This window comes from Rattus norvegicus, chromosome X (assembly GCF_036323735.1).
Source record: "Rattus norvegicus strain BN/NHsdMcwi chromosome X, GRCr8, whole genome shotgun sequence".
Classification (NCBI taxonomy): domain Eukaryota; kingdom Metazoa; phylum Chordata; class Mammalia; order Rodentia; family Muridae; genus Rattus; species Rattus norvegicus.
Window position 1 is genome coordinate 16,930,661 of NC_086039.1, and position 19,963 is coordinate 16,950,623.

A 19,963-nucleotide genomic window follows, 5' to 3' on the forward strand; every position below is an offset into this window, starting at 1 on the left:
AAGCCACTACCCAAAGAGAACACATGGACAGACCCAGGGCTCCAGCTGCATGTGTAGCAGAGAATGGCCTTGTTGGGCACCAATAGGAGAAGCCCTTGGTCCTGCCAAGGCTGGATCCCCGCCCTCAGTGTAGGGGAATGTCAGGGCAGGGCGGTGGGAGGGAGAGAGTGGGTGAGTGGGGGAACACCCTCATAGAATCAGGGGAGGGGGGGATGAGATGGAAGTTTCTGGAAGGGAAACTGGGAAAGGGGATAACATTTAAAATGTCAATTAAAAATATCCAATGGAGGTTGGGGATTTAGCTCAGTGGTAGAGCGCTTGCCTAGGAAGCGCAAGGCCCTGGGTTCGGTCCCCAGCTCCGAAAAAAAAAGAACCAAAAAAAAAAAAATATCCAATGGGAAAAAGAAAGATAATACAACCAAAAAAAGTAGAATGGGCAGATAGGATTACATAAGATTAAAGGGTTTCAGTGCTCGGCAGAGTGAACAGGCCTTCTGTATAGAGTGGGAGATAATTTGCCAGCTATACTTCAGATAGAGTTTATATCTGGGTTGTGGCAGTACACACCTTTAATCCTAGCACTTGGGAGGCTGCAGATCTCTGTGATGTGAAGACCAGCCTGGTCTACAGAACAAGTTTCAGGACAGACAAGGCTACAAAGAGAAAGCCTGTTTCAATAAAACAAAACAAACTAAAAGATTATTGACCATTGACCTTTGTTTGTTTGTTTCTTGAGACAGAGTCTCTGTACAGTCCTGGCTGTCCTGGAACTCACTCTATCAACCAGGGTGGCCTTGAACTCACACCTGCCAGTCTCTACCTCCTAAATGCTGGGATTAATAGGCATGTGCCACCACACCCAGCTGCCAGCAGATGCTTTTAAAGTGTTCAACATCCTTAGTCATAAGAGAAATACACAATTAACTTTGAAGGCTGACAGGAAAGCTTGGTAGTTAAAGGCACTGGCTGCCAATACTTAACAACCTGAAGGGAGTGCCCAGGGTCGACAAAGAAGAGAGACCCGGCTACTGCAAGCTGTCTTCTTTTTAAAAAATTATTTTATGGGGGTTGGGGATTTAGCTCACTGGTAGAGCGGATTTAGCTCACTGGAAGAGCGCTTGCCTAGCAAGCGCAAGGCCCTGGGTTTGGTCCCCAGCTCCGAAAAAAAAAGAAAGGAAAAAAAATTATTTTATGTATGTAAGTACACTGTCACTGTCTTCAGACACACCAGAAGAGGGCATCAGATCCCATTACAGATGGTTGTGAGCCACCATGTGGTTGCTGGGAATTGAACTCAGGACCTCTGGAAGAGCAGACAGTGCTCTTAACAGCTAAGCCATATCTCCAGCCCCTGGTTTTTGTTTTTGTTGTTGTTGTTGGGTTTTTTGTTTGTTTGTTTGTTTTTCTTCCTTTTTTAAAAAAAAAAAGATTTGTTTATTTATTGTATACAGTGTTTTGCCTGAACGCCAGAAGAGGGCATCAGATCCCATTACAGATGGTTGTGAGCCACCTGTGGTTACTGGGAATTGAACTCAGGACCTCTGGAAGCACAGTCAGTGTGTTTAACCTCTGAGCCATCCCTCCAACTTTTATTTTTTTGAGACAGGGTTGCTCTATGTAGCCCTGGCTGTCCTGGAACTTACTCTGTAGACCAGGCTGACCTTGAACTCACAGAGATCCACCTGCCTGTCTCCCAAATGCTGGGACTAAGTGTGCCCCACTGCCACCACCCAGCCATCCATATTCAGGCATATTCACACCATCTCTACTCACAATAGCAAGGAAATGGCGGCATATTTACACAATAGATTTTTATTCAGCTGTAAAGACAGATGAAATTTGCAAGAACTCTGATGGCACTGGAAAACACTAAGGAAAGTGAGTCTCAGACAGAGAGGCCTCGTTCGCACTCATGTGTGGATCCCAGCTTACATTGTTAAGTGTGTATCTCTAGGCTAGAGTAAATATGGACAAAGGCCATGGACTGGAAAGATGTCCAAGAGAAGGGGAAAAGCTTTGAAAGTCAGAGAGTGGGGAAAGTAATGACGCAGGAGATGGGAAGATAAGACAAGGGTGAAAAGGCACAGTGAGGGGGAGGGGACAGCAGTATGCAGACAGGGATGGAAATTAACCAAAACTAAACAGGAACAAAAATACCACAAGGAAGCCTGTTCCTTTGTAAGCCCATTTTAGAAGGCGGTGGGGTGGCTGGAGTCCCTTGTAGGCCACAGAAAGGACTCTCTGACTTTTTTCTCTGAGTTTTTCTCTGACACATAGCAACTGGGGCAGAGCTTTGAGCACAGGGCAGACAGGAAGCATTTGGTTGTAATATGACTCCTCTGGCTGTGTGGTGGTTACCCAACTTTTTTTTCATTGTGAAAACTCAGAACTGGTCTAGTTGTGGTTGCACACCCCTGTAGTTCTAGGCAGTCAGGAGACAAAAGCAGAAAGATGCCATCAGCATGTGTTACACAGTGGGAGCCTGTCTGGAAAAATTTTTTTTCTGATATATATATATATATATATATATATATATATATATATACACATATATATATGGTATGTATATGGTATGTATATATGGTATATATATGGTATATATATATGGTGTGTGTGGTATATATATGGTGTATATATATATATGGTGTGTGTATGGTATATATATGGTATATATAATGGTGTGTGTGTGTATATGTGTGTGTGTGTGTATATATATATATATATATATATATATATATATATATATATATACCAGATTTTAGAATCTTTAAGAAATGTGTTCTCATGACCCGTGTGGATAAGGGTTTGTATATCACATAAGTGCAAGTGTGCTCAAGAGGCAAGAAGAGGACATCTGATCTCCTGGAACTAATGTTACAGGTGGTCTTGAGCTGCTTGGAACCCAAACCTAGGTCCTGTGCAAGAACAGAATGCACCTGTCACTGCTCACACATATGTTTTAACCTCCATCACACATACATACACACTCCTCCAGCCTCCAAGGATGCCTGCTTATACTTGGCATAGAATCATATACATAAAAAGAAAGTAAATCTTGCAGGGTACAGTGACACAATCTAGCACTTGGGAGGTGGAGACAAGTGGATCCCTGTAACATCAACGTCATCAAGACCTGTCTACATAATCATTTCTAAGCTTGTTTTCCCTCTCCATTGGCTTTTCACTCTGGGGTTTCACTCTTTAGCCCTGGTTATCCTGGAACTCAGATATATATATCCTACATCTCATCTCTGCCTCCCGAGTGCTGGGGTTAAAAGCTTGGAACACCACTGCCCAGCATATAATAAATCTCTAAAGAAGAGAATTCCTGCCTAGTGGTAGTGGTGGCTCATGCTTTTAATACCAGCACTTGGAAGGCAGATCACTGTGTGTTTGAAACCAGCCTGGTGTACCGAATGTGTTCCAGGACAGCCAGGCTACATAGAGAGATCCTGTCTCAGAAAAACAAAACAGTGATATAATAGAAGAAAACTTTGTGAGTGATATGCTGATCTGCGGATATAGCAGTATGTCGTTAGGAGTCATTTTACGGCTCTGTTCATCTAACAGAGTAATAGTAGTAAGTAGGTTTTTCTTGGGACCTATGACCTATCGAGTCACAGGCTCTTGCTCACTTTAGTAGTCTGGATGATTAGGCCTTAAGTTCAAAACATACGCGTGCGCGCGCGCGCGCGCACGCGCGCACACACACACACACACACACACACCATATGGTTGGTTACTCCCCTAAATTCACGCCACCATTGCGCCAGTGAGCATCTCTTAGCATATCTCCTTTAAAGCAAATATAGTATAGCTCACAGACTTGTAACCAGATGATACTAATGATTACTTTTCCCCACCAGGAGTAGCATGTGTAGCACCTAGCACTATGAACTCTAGCCAGTAGGGGCAATGCTTCCAGTTGACTACCAACTTCGTTTCTCCGTGTTCTATACTGTAAGTACATGGCACCTTTAGCAATAGGGCCTTACAATCAACTTAGCATTGACAATAACGTAGTGTTTGAAGGGTCTGTGAGACCTCTTTGGCCAGTGACTTATGATGTAGCCCATTCCTGGCCCTGGAGACTTTACTTGGTTGTATAAGATGTCTACTTGTGATGTTACCTTCCCTATTATATGGTGGTACATTTAGAGTCCTTTCATAAATGTATATATTTGGGGAAGCGTCTACAATAGTAGGCTTTCATGTAGCTTTTCAGAAGACCTTTAGTGTTAACTATCCCTCCCCCTCTATGCTCCTTCCTTTACCCTGTCCTCCTTACTTAATCGTTCTATTGTAGTTTCCAATGTATCCCTTTATACAATTATACTCTATATCCCATATCCTTGGAAGATTCCCCTCCTCCCAACTGGCCTGTTATCAGCTACCTAACCTCTGTGGGTATTCTAAGTGAATATATATATATACACATATATGTAAAGCATAAATGCTAACGTCCACATAGGGGACAACACACAGTGTTTGTCTTTCTGGGTCTGGGTGACTTCACTCAAGAAGCAAACGTGTAGTTCCACCCATCCAGTCATCAGAGAAGCTTCTTAAAGTAGATAATAATGAAGACAGACCCACAACTGGAGAATGTGCAGAGGGCAAGAGACTGGAGCCCCAAGCCTTAATGGGATGTCTTTATCAAACTCCTACCATCAAAGCTTGGATCTATGCAGATGGAAATGAAATATTGTTAAGTCAGAGGTAAGAGACAATGTTAAGGAAACTGCATTTTCCAGAAGGAACAGAATAGTTCCACAGAGAAACTCACATTGAGGCCGTGACAGCACGCACAAGACCTGGACAGCCTCAAGCTAGGCAAAACCCTGCCATAGAGGAGAGGAAGTGGACATAAAGTCCTGCCCACAAATGATAGTTGATGGGAGAGGAAAAATCAGTTTTCTTTAATGGAATGACACTATGTATATTAACCACACTCAGAGCAGGCCTCATCAGATCTTGCTTCTGTCTCCCAAGTGATGAAATTAAAGGCTTGTGCCACCACACCTCCCTTGTTTGTTTGTTTGTTTGTTTGTTTGTTTGTTTTAAGAGAGAAAGAATATGAAGTTGGGCTGTGGGAGGGGGAGTTGGGGTCTGAGAAAGAATATTAAAAATATTTTGTATGAAATACTCAAAGAATTCTTCCAGGTGTAGTGGTACAAGTTGTTAATCCCAACATTCAGGAGGCAAAGGTAGAAGGATCTCAGTGAATTTGAAGCCAGCCTGGTCTACATAGCAAGTTCCAGAACATCCAGGACTACATAGAGACACTGTCTTAAAAAAATTATAGTGGCTGGTCTATGTGGAGTGAACCTATAATTCTACCACTCCAGAAGCATAGTATTTTCTGGGACCATGACAACTTTCAAGTTAGATCCAAATCATTTGAGGCCTGTATGGTGTCTTCAGCAAAAAGGACTTACCTTCATTTGACTTCTGAGAGACAACCAGAAAAAGTCTATATTGTTTTGGGAGTCTTGGGCCACCCTGACCAACCATATGAAAGGTGGCTTCTCATGCATGCTTGGTACTGGGGGCTTTTAGTAATCACAGAAACCACGGAAGTATAGAGGGACAGAAGGTAGGGGCTTGAGTTGGGAATAGCAGAATATGGGTGATAAAAAGTGTAAAATAGAAAAACGGGAAAGGACTAAATACAAAAGGAGGAAGGACCAGAGACAAAGCTTGTTGGAAAAAAAACATGAAACAATCATATTGTTTTATTTACCAAAAGCTATAGGCGACACTTATAAGCATATGCATACACATATATATCTTATGCCACTATCAAGTATGGTCTCCAGTATATATGACAATGCTCCCCACAAGACTCTAGTACAGTGTTAATGCTGTGCATGTAGATGCGATAGTGTATTATATAAGGAAAATGACAATGGAGTAAGTGTCTGCCCATGGTAAGTACAGACACACTTTTTTTTTTTTTGGTTCTTTTTTTCGGAGCTGGGGACCGAACCCAGGGCCTTGCGCTTCCTAGATAAGCGCTCTACCACTGAGCTAAATCCCCAGCCCAGACACACTTTTTATTCTGAATATTTTAGTCTGAGATTGTTTGACTTCGGATGTGTGGAACCCATTAGAATACTGACAGCATTTGGTAAAGCTGCCCTTTAAGGAGATAGTTCAATGAAGTCACAAATATAAGGTACTAATCTATTAGGACAGGTATCCTTATAAGAAAACACAGACCACGCCCTTTGTGTACACAGTAAAAGCCAAGTGAGAATTGAGTAAGAAAATGGCTATATACAACGTACAGGAAGAGACACCTTACCAGAAAGCAACCCCCTGCTATTGTTCTCGTCTTGGACTTTAGCCTTCCAGAACTGTGAAGAAAGTAAACACATACTGAGTCAGTGTTTTCTATTGCTGTAAAGAGACATCACGGCCATGGCAATCTTAAAGAAGAAAGTGAAAATTGGGACTGGCTCACCATTTCAGGGGTTTAGTCCATTATTATCATGGCGGGAAGCATGGCAGGTGGATTGTAGCACAGAGGCAGACATGGTGCTGGAGAAATAGCTGAGAATTCTATATCTGGATCCACAAGACAGCTGGAAGAGAGTGACAATGGGCCTGGCTTAGGCTTTTGAAACTTCAAAGCCCGCCCGCAGTGACACACTTCCTCTAACAAGACCACACGTATTCCAATAAGGCCATACCTCCTACACCCTCTCCAGTAAAGCCAGAATCACTTGGCTGAAGCTGCTAAGGTCTGCCACTTGCTGGGGCTGGAACTTGGCTTCCCATTCAAATATATTTTCACCAGCTTCCCACTTCTGATGCTTTCCTTCACTGTTTAAAAGATTTTCTTTAATTCCTTTCTACAAGTTGGAAGCTTAGGGCTATAGAGGTGGCTCAGTGGTTAAGGGCACTGACCATCCTTCCAGAGGTCCTGAGTTCAAATGAAGACAGCTATAGTGTACTCATATATAATAAATAAATAAATGAATAAATAAATAAATAAATAATAAATCTTTCTTTAAAAATGTTGGTGGGGTTGGGGACTTAGCTCAGTGGTAGAGCGCTTGCCTAGCAAGTGCAAGGCCCTGGGTTTGGTTCCCAGCTCCGAAAAAAAGAAAAAGAAAAAAAAATGTTGGAAGCTTAGCTGAATAGGGTCTTGCCTTGAGGCTACCACTACCTTTACTCCATTTAGGACCAGGCTCTTCTTAGTCCGAAACTCTTCAGTTTACCCTCAGGTACCTTCAGTTTACCCAAGAGTTTTTGGATAAAAGCAGAAAGCAACCACATTCTTCCCCAAAATGTCACAATAATGGCCTCTAGGTCACTTACTAATATCTTCCTCTGAACCTTCTTGAGCCAGGACCTCACAGTTCAAATCACATCCTTCCTAGTCTTTCTCAATAGTGCCGCTCCCTGGTGACTAAGCACTCAGATATATGAGCCTACAGGGTCATTCCTATTCCAACCACCACGTGTATTGAGCCATGTAGCCTATAGCGCTTTTTTATAATGGCTGGAACCACTAATACATTGCCTCCCACTTTCCAGGCTAATTTTGGGAGACCTGTTTTTGACCGTGTGTGAGAGAAGAAGGCACTCACTTGAAGGAAGGGAAATTTCACTTCTCCTTGGGGTAAGTTGAAACGAACTCTGGAGCTGAAAGGAAACAGCAGCAGCTCAGGAAGATTCGAGGCTGAACTCTGCAGCATTCCAGTGGGTTCTAGAAGCTGTGTCCATAGACCATCCTCAGCCACATTGCTGGCTGGGAAAATGGGTATTTGGAGAGCTTTTACTCGCTTCTAAATCACCTTCTACTGTTTCACCGAAACTGGTCCATACCAAGTTATTCTCCTGCTGAATGTCTGTTTGGTTATAGGCACTTGTGGTTTGAATAAGAATGACCTCCATAGATTCGTGTATATGTGTTTGTGTGTGTGTGTGTGTGTGTGTGTGTGTGTGTGTGTGTGTGTGTGTGTGTGTGTGTGTGAATGCTTGCTTGGCCACACAGAGTGGAACTATTTTTTTTTCTTTTTTCTATTTTTAGGAGCTGGGGACCGAACCCAGGGCCGTGCATTTGCTAGGCAAGCGCTCTACCACTGAGCTAAATCCCCAACCCCGGAGTGGAACTATTAAGAGGTATGGCCTTGTTGGAGTAGATGTGGCCTTGTTGGAGGAAGTGTGTCACTGTGGAGGCAGGCTTTGAGGTCTCCGATGTTCAAGCTACACACAGTGTGGCACACGGTCTCCTGCTACCTGTGGGTCAAGCTGTAGACCTCTCAGCTCCTTCTCCAGCACCATGTCTGCTTGCACACTGTCATGCTTCCTACTATGACAATAGTGGATTAAACCTCTGAAACGGTAAGCCAGCCTCAATTAAATGTTTTTCTTTATAAATGTTGCTGTGGTCATGGTGTCTCCTCACAAAAACAAAAACCCTAACTAAGACAGCACTCATGCCTCAGTTCAGAAAAGTAGGCATACTGTCGTCTTCTTAGGTTTAGTGACTGCCCAAAGGAAGAAACAAGTGTCCAGGGAAGCTGAGCTAAAACATGAGTCATCGGCTGTGCCTCACCGAAAAATCCTGCCAGCCGTAGAAACTGGGAGCTATAACTATCCAAGCAGGGTTGATAGAGAGGAGCATCCAAGGATAACTGGGTGTTCATACATGCATGAAGGTACATGTACCCTCTAGAGTGTGTAAAGTTGTGCATCCCACAGTAGCCCCCCACACATGTGTGTACACAGTTATAATACCTTGGTGCCTATATATAGGGGTATGTAGTGTTCATGCTTTGCTGTTTGGTATTGAGATGATGTGGTTATGCACACATTTGTACTACAAGTGTACATATATATATTTTCTGGACTACTAGTGTGCAGATATGCCCAGTGTGTGCGTGGATACCTTATAAAAACAAGTTGTTTGCAAATACATTTCCATTTGCAAATGCATAGTAGCCATGTGTGCTGCCTCGGTGTTCCTGTCTGCTTGTGTACATGTGCCTATCAAAGTGCTTATACATATCTGTGTGTGTATTCAGAGGAGCCCAGGACTGAGGATGGTGCTTCTAGTATGGGTGCCTGTGTGTGTGCAATTGTGAGTGAATAGGTTACATGTAAGCTTGGACCTAAATGTCTGTCTATGTACAATTCTGGGAACTTGCATACAGGCATGGGTGAGAGAGAAAGACAGAGGGACAGAGAAACACAGACAGACAGTCTGCACTGCAGGCATCTCAATTGTCCTAGGACTGAGTGCACGTGTACTCCAAGTGCCCATAGATATTTATACATGTATGCATGCATAAATGATTATTTGTCCGTAGGCCTATGGTTAGGTGTTTGTACGCATATACCTCATGTGAATGCATACATGTATGGAAGTGATCAAATATGCACAGGAACCCAGCCTTTAGTCTCTAGATACCCATACATGTTACACGGGTATGCCCACAGTCTAGGCCTATGTAGATCTACATGTATACTCCAGGGAGCCATGTTTTTATTTGTGTATATATAAGGTGCAGGCCTTGGGCCTAGATCTGGTCATTAAGGTACAAATACCCACTAAAAGCTCTGGATGAATGTGCTCATGTATCCAGCTGTACCTGTAGAACCTTGGGTCTTGGTGTCTATGAAAATGTAGCCCTGAAGACCAAGGCCACATGGGAAGACAGTTGTGAGGTTTACACTTAGCTCAGGATTGTCAAGGAAACCAAGGAATGCACCTCCTCTAAGAATCCAGGTTTTGGCAGAGCCACAGGAGTAAACTTTGACAGCATTTGGCTTGTCTCAAACATTATCATGTGGAACAAGGATTGACCTTGGAAAAACTATTGCTTTCTTCCTTCAGCCACTGCCCCCCCCATACTGAACAATTCTAAGAGGTCTGTGGTAACCCTAAAACATATGTAAGAAGGTGAGATGGCTCGTAAGCCACTAATGTATGAGGGAGAGGTGCCAGGAAGCCAGCCTGTCATAGCATGGAGAAGAGACTTGTGTATGATGCTTGTGAGAAAATTCTACCTGGTAGACTGAAAAGATGTCCAAAATGGCCTCCAGAGTTGGGGAGAAGCTTGCCATACAAATCGAGAGTCTGGGGACCAACACCAAGGTAGGGGGTATTCAGACAGCTGAGACCTAGGAGTGGACAAACAGTTTGACCAGGCATCTTTGCCTGGCTCACTAAGTCATTGCAGGAAAACAAATACCCAGGCCTAGAAGGGGCCCAGAGACAAGGAGGCTTTGAGAGGATGGGTAGGGAGAATCTATCTGTTACTGAAGCATACTCCTTTTCCTTAAAGAACTACCCAGGATTCCACAAGCCCTGGTGCCTCCTGTATGTTGTCCCATCCATTATGGAAGAAGCCGAGCCTAGTGGGACTGAGCTAAGAGAGAAACATCCCTTGCTAGTCCTTCACCACACTGACCCACTTGGCCACTGTAGGGGAAACCAAGACTTCCTCCTACCCCTGGCTGGGGAAGGATGACTCCTGCCCCTAAATTCCTAATCTGCCTCAGAGAAAGGACTGAGGGATCTCCCCTTCTAATCTTCACATTTCATCCCTGCCCGTCCACCCACCCCCACTCGCACTTACCAAAAGCCCCCTGGTGCAGTAGTAAGACCTCCCCATGCCTCTACCTCAACCCTAAAACAACAGCTTGCATCTAGAGCCTTTGAGAGATCCACAATACTGACTACTGAATGCCAGGCAGCAGTGGGCCGTTGTACATAGCTGTGTGAGATATGCCCTAACCAAACACTCCTTGAAAGAAAACCAGGCATACAATATAGCGGGAGCTCTTCTAGCATTGGGGGTTGGGGGAAGTCCTAGCTTTGCTTTGTATCCATAAAAAGGGTATTCTACTAAGTGTCCAAAGCATTGCATAAACCAGTCAGGTCCTTCAGCATCCAGGCCTTTAAAAACGTGTTTTAGATTAATTTATTTACCTGTCTATCTATTTGTGTCTTATTCAGGGTTTCTACTCCTGCACAAAACATCATGACCAAGAAGCAAGTTGGGGAGGAAAGGGTTTATTCAGCTTACACTTCCACATTGCTGTTCCTCAACAAAGGAAGTCAGGACTGGAACTCAAGCAGGGCAGGAAACAGGAGCTGATACAGAGGCCATGGAGGGATGTCGCCTACTGGCTTGCTCAGCTTGCTTTCTTATAGAGGGCAGGACCACCAGCCCAGGGATGGCATCACCCACAATGGGCTGGGTCCTCCCCCTTGATCACTAATTGAGAAAATGCCTTACAGCTGGGTCTCATGAAGGCATTTCCTCAACCGAGGCTCCTTTCTCTGTGATAACCCCAGCTCGTGTCAAGTTGACACACAAGATCAGCCAGTACAATTTGTTTATCTATTTAGAGAAGGGGCATCTGAAGGTCAGAGGACAACTTCCAGAGTCAGTTTCCTCCGGCTACAGGCTACCGTGTAAGTCCCAGAAATCAAACTCCAGTTACCGTGCTTAGAGCAGCAAGCACCTTTCTTTACCTGGTGAGTCATCTAGCAATCCAGCATCCAGATCTTTAAAGACAGATGAAGTCCGGAGATAAGGCAGAGGTGGACGTAGCCTGAGGGATGGGCAGGCCTCAGCCTGCGGTAGCCGATGTGGGTCTGCTTTTCTCTTGAAGTGTTAGAATGCTGTCGAAACGCCTCTCTGTTAGGCAAAACACAGTCTCTCTGTCTCTCCGGGTGAGAAATGGTGGGGACTGGCATGGACGCTGCGGTTCTCTAGACACCACTGGGAACCTCAAACAGCTGAAAACATTTGTTCTCATCCTGTACACCCAGACACAACTGAGGATCAAGAGGAGTTGAGAATGGGGGCCCACGGGCCTGTGATGAGCCCATCTTAGCTCTGGGTGAGGGCCAGGAGTGTGCAGTGGTTCTTGACGAAGGACACACAGTCTTTACTTGTCCAAACTGCTTTATTCATGGTTGATGTGGATGCATAAGACCTACTCAGGATGAACCAGAGACTAAATACCTTTTGCAGGAAGGGATGGCCAGGAAGGGAAGTTCATTGGCTAAACACTCGGGGCCTATCCAGATACCTCACTAGCATGAAGAACTCTTAGGTTCTATGCTACGTGACCTCTTGTCATGGTCCTCTTTGTGGGGTGTTGTGGTCATGTGCTCCAGGACCAGGAATCTGGTCTGGAGCTAGTTTGAACTGCCATTCTCAACTATGAGTTTTATTGGGGTTCTGAACTCTGCTACTACCTTATCAGTTATCGTCTGGTGACACAGTTCACTGTCCCACAAGCCACTGTCTTGTACAGTTTAGTATAGTAGTTAAGAAAAATTGTGAAAAGCTTTTCTTTTTATTATTTTTAAAGATTTATCCATTTAATGTATGTACATGAGTTCACTGTATCTATCTTCAGACACACCAGAAGAGAACATCAGATCCCATTACAGATGGTTGTGAGCCACCATGTGGCTGCTGGGATTTGAACTCAGGACCTCTGGAAGAGCAGTCAGTGCTCTTAACCTCTGAGCCATCTCTCCAGCCATGAAAAGCTTTTCAGTGGATGAAGATCTTTCCCAAGGTGCCTTTTAAAAATAATATTTTATTGAGAATTTCCTACAATGTATTTTGAGCCTCTTCTCTTACCCAATTCCTCCAGATCCACCCCCACCTCCCTACCTACCCAACTTTGTGTCCCCTCTCTCTCTCTCTTTTGAACTTGTCAAGTCTAATTCGCGTTGCTCAAGTACGCTTGTATGTGTAGGTAGGTGCCTTTTGAAGGGAATGTTTGTAGGGTCTACTAGACCCTTAAGGTTTATCCAATTCTTTTTAGGATTTGTGTCGCTATGTAGCCAGTCTGGCCTTAGCCTGCCCTATCTTCCCATGTGTGCATGACCACTGTGGACTTAAAGCAAGTTCTTTTTTTTTTTTTGCCCCTCAAGACAAGCAAGTTGTACCACTGACCTAAATTCCCAGCCAAGGTTTATCTGATTCTACAGACAGATTATGCCTTTATCTTTGAAAGCATGGGGCTAGAAGTTACCCTGCACTGCTAATGATAGCCACTTATAAAAATGCAAATGCACAAAAGTGGAGGAACACAAGGATAGGCACCTATAGGATACCCTGGGACATCACCTCTAGGACCTTGGTTTCCACATCTATATAGTAGGCTCTTTAGGACTGTGGGCTACTGAGGACCTTTGCAGCCATCTTTTCGGGGGAGAACAGTTTGTCTCCATGATTTTAACAGCTAGAGACTGAGGATACCTGAGCCCACCAGGCCCTGCTCTCCCAAAGACAAAGTCCACTAGGCAAGTGGGTAGGGCATTCTGTAAAGCATCCGAAGCATAAAACGTGGCCCAGCAGACTGAGCAGCAGAAGCATGGTTGGCCAAGTTTCTGAGCCAATGAGCAGGATGTTTGAATCCAGGCTATTCCTGAGTCCTGCCTGCTGATCGTGTGAGAGACTAGGAATGGATTCCGGTAGCTTGACAGAGCTCTTAGTCACAACTCCTGTCTATGACATTAACATGCCCTGACATCAAACAACCAATCGAAATGGCACGGCAGCCTTACCTGACCTGACCAGGCAGGAAAGCAGATGTACTCTTTGGTAATATGTGGGTGGAAAATGGCAGAAAGCCAAGTAAAACCAGCTTAAGGGAGAAAGAAATTACAAGATGATGGGAACAGCCTGAGCCAAGTTGAACACTCAGTCAGCAGCTTGCCCAAGGACTCTACCTGCAGCAGCAAAGGAGATTTGTGTGGCCTATGAGTCCTCAGCACTCCACAGGCTTTCCCTCAGGGGTAGCCTCACTAACTCACAAAGTGAGGCGCCTCAGACCATCGGCAAGTTTGACTCCCTTTGTTCCAGTTTTAGGTCATGTGGTCTGGCTTGGCTCACACACTTATTCCCAAATTTCATCCTCCGCAGTAGTGTTTCCGGGGACAGGAAGAAAGGGGACTGTGCCGTTTACATAGACAGAGTTGGTTTGGCCTAGGAGAAGCCCAAGAATGTATGTCTGCAACAATCTGCTACCGAGGAGTCGTTCGGCAAACCCACAGGCATTCGTGGTCCTACTCCACACCATTCAGAAGTCCTCAGTTTCATCCCACAAGTTGTCTCATCTCTCTTTGGCCCCAGAAATTCTGTGACCCATGACAGATGGCATGAATCTGTATTAGAATGGCAAGGATTCTCAAAAGTGCTGAACCACATTTGTGGCAGAGACTGTCTATAAAAGGAAGGGAGTTTGTCTTCTGGCAGAATTTAGGGCAGTGCAGAAAGGAAGCGGGGGTGGGGGGTGGATCTCTTGGGAAACTTACTGCTCCGAAGACCTAGCTAGAGTCACAAAGGTGGCAGAAGAGGAAAAAAGCAGCCTGCTTCCTAGTTCAATGTCCCCATGTAGAGCAGATGGTTCTCCCTTCCTCTGGGGAATCCATCTGTCCCTCTCTGGGCCTGGCAGGTTGATTCCATTCTTTTTTTTTTTTTTTGGTTCTTTTTTTTTTGGAGCTGGGGACCGAACCCAGGGCCTTGCGCTTCCTAGGCAAGCGCTCTACCACTGAGCTAAATCCCCAACCCCGGTTGATTCCATTCTGATGCTGTTGTGTTATGTAGGTTTCTATCGCTATGATAAACATGAGGACCAAGAGCAACCCGGGGAGGAAAGAGTTTATTTCTGCTTACACTGTACAACACTGAGAAGTCAGGGCAGAAAGTCAGGGCAGGAGCTGAAGCAGAGGCCAAGGAGGAACATTTGTTTACTGGCTTGCTCGGCTTGCGTTTTTATAAAACCCAGGACCACCTGCACAGGAATACCACCACCCATGGTGGGGTGTGCCCTCCTATTTCAATCATCATTCAAGAAAATATCCCAAATAGCTGGGTGCAGTGGCACAGTCCTTTAGTCCCAGCCCTCAGGAGACAGAGGCAGGCCGATCTCTGAGTTTGAGGCCAGCCTGGTGATCTACAGAGCAGGTTCCAGGAGAGTCAAGGCTATACAGAGAAACGACATCTATAAAAACAAAAAAAAAAGGAAAGAAGGGAGGGAAGGAGGGAGGGAGGGAGGGAGGAAGGGAGAGAGGGAGGGAGGGAGGGAAGGAAGGAGGGAAAACAGGAGCCAGTTGTGGTAGCACACACCTTTAATCCTAACACTTGGGAGGCAGAGGCAGGAGGCCAGCCTGGTCTACAGGTTGAGTTCCAGGACAGCCAAGGATCCAAGGACACACAAAGAAACCCTGTATCAAGAAAGAAAGAAAGAAAGAAAGAAAGAAAGAAAGAAAGAAAGAAAGAAAGAAAGAAAGAAAGAAAGAAAGAAAGAAAGAAAGAAAGAGAGAAAGAGAGAGAGAAAGAGAGAAAGAGAGAGATAAAGGAAGAAAGAAAGTCAGAAGGGAAGGAAGAGAGAGAGAGAGCATGCCCACAGATAGGAGGCATTTTCTCAGCTTCAGTTCCTTTTCCTACATAACTCTGTCTTGTGTCAGGTTGACAAAACACGAATCAGCCTAGAGACAACACTTAGATTCCTTCTTCCAGCCAGGGCCCTCAGAATTGCCTTGAATGCAGCTCAGTTTTATAGGGTTGGGTATGGTGGCACAGGCCTTTAATCCTCACTGTCTGGAGGTTCAGGCAGGCAGATCTCTGAGTTCAAGGCTTCAAGGCAAGCCGAAGTTACATACTGAAGACTCCCATCTTTAGTGGTAGTTGGGGTGGGGAGGGAACCGGACCAGAGAAATGGCTGAGTGGTTAAGAGTTCAAGCTTCTCTTGCCAAGGACCCAAGTTTACTTCCCAGTACCCAAGTCATGCATCTCTCAATCACCTGTAACTCTGACTTCAATAGACTCTGACACCTCTGACCTCTGTGGGCACCAACACTCAATGTGTGCATACCCACCCATACCTATGCACATAAACTTTTTAAAAAATTAAATCAACAACAACAAAACCATCCTAGGACCAGCAAGAAGGCTGTAAAGACACTTGCCACTAAGTCCAACAACCCGGGTTTGATCTCCAGAATCCACATGGTAAGAGAAAACTGACTCCTGCAAGTTGTCCTCTGACCTCCGTGTGTGTGTGTGTGTGTGTGTGTGTGTGTGTGTGTGTGTGAGAGAGAGAGAGAGAGAGACAGAGACAGAGACAGAGACAGAGACAGAGACAGAGACAGAGAGGAGAGAGACAGAGACAGAGAGAGACAGAGACAGAGAGAGACAGAGAGACAGAGTCAGAGGGACACATAAACAGAGACAGAGAGAGACTGAAATGCATAAGAATGAGAAGTGAGAAGCTGGGGCCAGAGAAGTTTCCGGAACTGGAGAGGAGGAGTGTGAGAAGAGCTAGGTGCTTGCGCTACTGAGGGAGCCTGGAGGCCAGCATGCACTTTAGTGTCTCATAGGCACCACAGAGAGCATTTGTTCCTTGTTCCAGCAATAAGGAAATGGCTCTTTAGGTAGGGAAGAATGGGAGCTGGAATTTGGAGGAGTGAAGTTTCCATTGGCCCTGACAGTTGGAAACAGAGAAGCAGAAAGAGCAGCAGTTTACGGTCATCATCTGCTACACAGCATGTTTTGTTTTTTTTTTCCAGAGCTGGGGACCAAACCCAGGGCCTTGCGCTTCCTAGGCAAGCGCTCTACCACTGAGCTAAATCCCCAACCCTACACAGCATGTTTAAGGCCAACCTAGATTCTGTGAAACTTGGCTTCCAAGGAGAACAAAAATTACCATCTTAAACCTGTGTCAGGGACTCTGGGCTGGAAGTTGTCTCAATGTCTTCTAGAAATTACACCCTGACAGGAGCCAGGCTCATTACAGAGGTCCCACTGGCACTGGAATGGGGTAACAATGTGCAGGTGTGGTGAAACAGAAAGCCATGGGCAAAAACAGGCCTTGGTGCTATCCCAGCCCCACAGAGTCCTTCTGCAGTTTATCCCCACAAATACTCACCAAGCAGAAAGAGGCCAACAGGAGCTTTACTGTTGGTCGATGGAGTCCAGTAGTCTACAGTAGCTTGGGGAAAAAATGCACAGTGTGGGCACTGGAACAGAGATGGGTACTTGGGGAGATGGTCAGGTCAAAGGAGATCTGTCCATGGTGAGGGAGTCCTGAATGTGGGACAGGAAATGGGAAAGCCTTCTCTACCTCAGAGATAGCATTACCTCAAAGGTAACACAGAACTGAGTCTTGACAGAAAAGGTATGGGCTCCAGATGAGAAGGGAAGAGATGGCCTTCCAGTTGGAAGGTACTGCACAGGCAAAGGCAGGGAGGCATCAGAAGGAAGTCAAGGCAAAGGAATGAGGTGGGCTCTGCTCCGGGTAACAGGCTCTGGGAAAGTCACTAGATGACAGAACAGATAGGACAGAAGAAAAGGATCTTTGGATCCCAGACATCAACATCTGAGTGTCCTTGAGGGTACCCTGTTTCCTTCCCCTTCACCTCCACTCTGAGGTCTCACTATCACATTGGACAGAGAAATTGGTGTGGCTGGGATGAAATTAGGGAAAGTCTGGGACCCATTCTTGACCAGGATAGGCTTGGTGACTGGACCTATGTCTTTTGGACATATCCTCCCCTCTGTGGCAATTATCCATAGTCTCTACTCTCCACACAGCTCCTACTGCACTGCGGGACTTGAATAAGTCATTAAGGAGCTGGGTCTGGTGATGCACATCTGTAAATGGACCACTCCAGAGACTTAGCCATGTGGGTTCAAGCCCAACCTGGGATAGAAAGTAAGCTATCTAGACCTAGGAATTCTTTTTTTTTCTTTTCTTTATTTCGGAGCTGGGGACCGAACCCAGGCCTTGCGCTTGCTACGCAAGCGCTCTACCACTGAGCTAAATCCCCAACCCCAGAATTCTTTTTTTAACACTTTAATTACATTATTTATTCCCCCCTCGTGTGTGTGTTTGTGTGTGTGTGTATGTGTGTTTTGCTGGGATTAGAATCCAGGGCCTAACACATACCAATTGAAAGCTCTCTCAGGGGCTTGTTTGTTTCCTTGCTTTGATTAGTTGTACACTGGTATATTGTTTTCTTTTTAAAAAGATTTTTATTTATTTATTATATATCGGTACACTGTAGCTGTCTTCAGACACACCAGAAGAGGGCATCAGATCCCATTACAGATGGTTGTGAGCCACCATGTGGTTGCTGGGATTTGAACTCAGGACCGTTGGAAGAGCAGTCAGTACTCTTAACCGCTGAGTCATCTCTCCAGCCCTTGGTATACTTGTTTCTTAAGTGCTGGGATTACAGACATTTGCCAACCACACATGGCTAATTCTTGAGATAAGACCTTCTTCCTGTGTTTCCCAGGCTGGTTCTTGAATATCTGAGCTCAAGAGATCCCTCTTACCTGGGCATGGCCCTTGACACATGTTCCTGTCATCTCAGCACTTAGAGGCTGAAGCAGTTTGATCGCCCGCCCGCCCTTGAGCTTGAGGCCATGGCTGTATAATAAACAGGGGGGTGGGAGGGAGCAGGGGAGCGGGGGCAGCAGGGAGAGCAGGGAGTGCGGGGACAGCGGAGCTTCCTGAATACCTAGCACCACAACCAGTCCAGGTAAGGATGTTTAAAGAATCACTCTGAATAGGATGTAATGGTAAGCTATGGTCGTATGCCTCGCTAAGTCATGACCAGGAGAGAGTAGAGTACACTGGACAGTAAAGCTGTAATTGGTAGTAAGAATGCCTATTAGCCAGGGTCGGGGGGACTGGGCACATAGCATAGCTTAACAGTACAGCTCTTGCCAAGAACCCACAAGGCTCTGGGCTCCACATCCCCAGCACTGCAGGAAAAAAAATGAAACAAACCATACCAGCAGGATTAGGAGATATTTGTTCATTTGTTCTATTGGTACAATGTTCATTTCTCTGTTCTCAGACAAGATTACAGACAGATCATGTTTTTGTCACAATTTGTCATAGTGGAAGGGAAGCCTTAGGAAATCTGGGACCCTGCAGAGAAACAAATGCTTAATCTTTAAAGCCGGCTATAGTTGGGAGGCTTTAATTAGAACCCAAGGCTTTCTATGTACCAGACAAGCTACCTAGCTAGGTACTCAGCCCCTGAACCGGCTTCCAGTCATATATGTCTATCCACAGATGGCCACTTGGGTTGCTTACCACATCAGAATTTAAGGTGCTGCCTCCGTGGGTGGCTTCTATGGCAGCATGAGGTCCTGTGTGGGAGGGTGTAGTCACCAGCCAAGTCTTCAACAATGTGCAAAAACAAGTCTTTGTGAAATTAAATCTTAACCAACACGGCCTATTAGATGGCAGCAAGAAAGACTGGTTTTGAGCTGCTGAGATGGTTCAGTGGGTAAAAAGCACTTTCTATTCAAGGCCTGGCAACCTGAGTTCTGATCCCTGAAACCCACATACAGAGAGGAGAGAACTGACTTCATGTGCCATGGCGTACGTGCCTGCTCATCATACATACACACAATGAATTTAAAAGTGAGTTTTAAAATATTTTTCTATTGGGCATAGTCACAAACACCTACACTGCCAAATCAGAAGCAGGAGGAGCTCAACCTCAATACCAGCCTAGACTGCATAGAAGGACATGGTGTCAAGAAACCAGGATTAGCCTAGCAAGCGCAAGGCCCTGGGTTCGGTCCCCAGCTCCGAAAAAAAGAAAAAAAAAAAAAAAAGAAACCAGGATTAGGGGCCTGGGTACATGTTAGAGTGCTGCTTTTCAGGCATGTTGACTGCCCTGGATTTAATTCCCAACACACACACACACACACACACACACACACACACACACACACACACACACACATTAAATAAAAATAAATAATTCCCTTTTTAAAAAATTGTTTCATGGGTTGGGGATTTAGCTCAGTGGTAGAGCGCTTGCCTAGCAAGTGAGCAAGTGCAAGGCCCTGGGTTCAGTCCCCAGCTCCAAAAAAAAAAAGAAAAAAAATTGTTTCATTTGTTTACATTCCAAATGTTGCCCCTCTTTCCTAGTCCCCCTTCCAAG

The 19,963-nt window shown here is 45.2% G+C and overlaps 1 long non-coding RNA gene across 2 annotated transcripts; it reads left to right on the forward strand.

Moving 5' to 3' along the window:
• The first annotated feature begins 2,786 nt into the window (after nt 1-2,786).
• On the forward strand, nt 2,787-19,635 carry LOC134484175 (uncharacterized). Of its 2 annotated transcripts, XR_010061643.1 has the most exons (3): nt 2,787-3,960; nt 7,546-7,630; nt 8,042-19,635. It is a non-coding gene; the product is annotated as an uncharacterized LOC134484175 (long non-coding RNA). The 2 variants fall into 2 exon arrangements; XR_010061642.1 differs by having other exon boundaries at nt 2,787-7,630.
• Nucleotides 19,636-19,963: the final 328 nt, after the last annotated feature.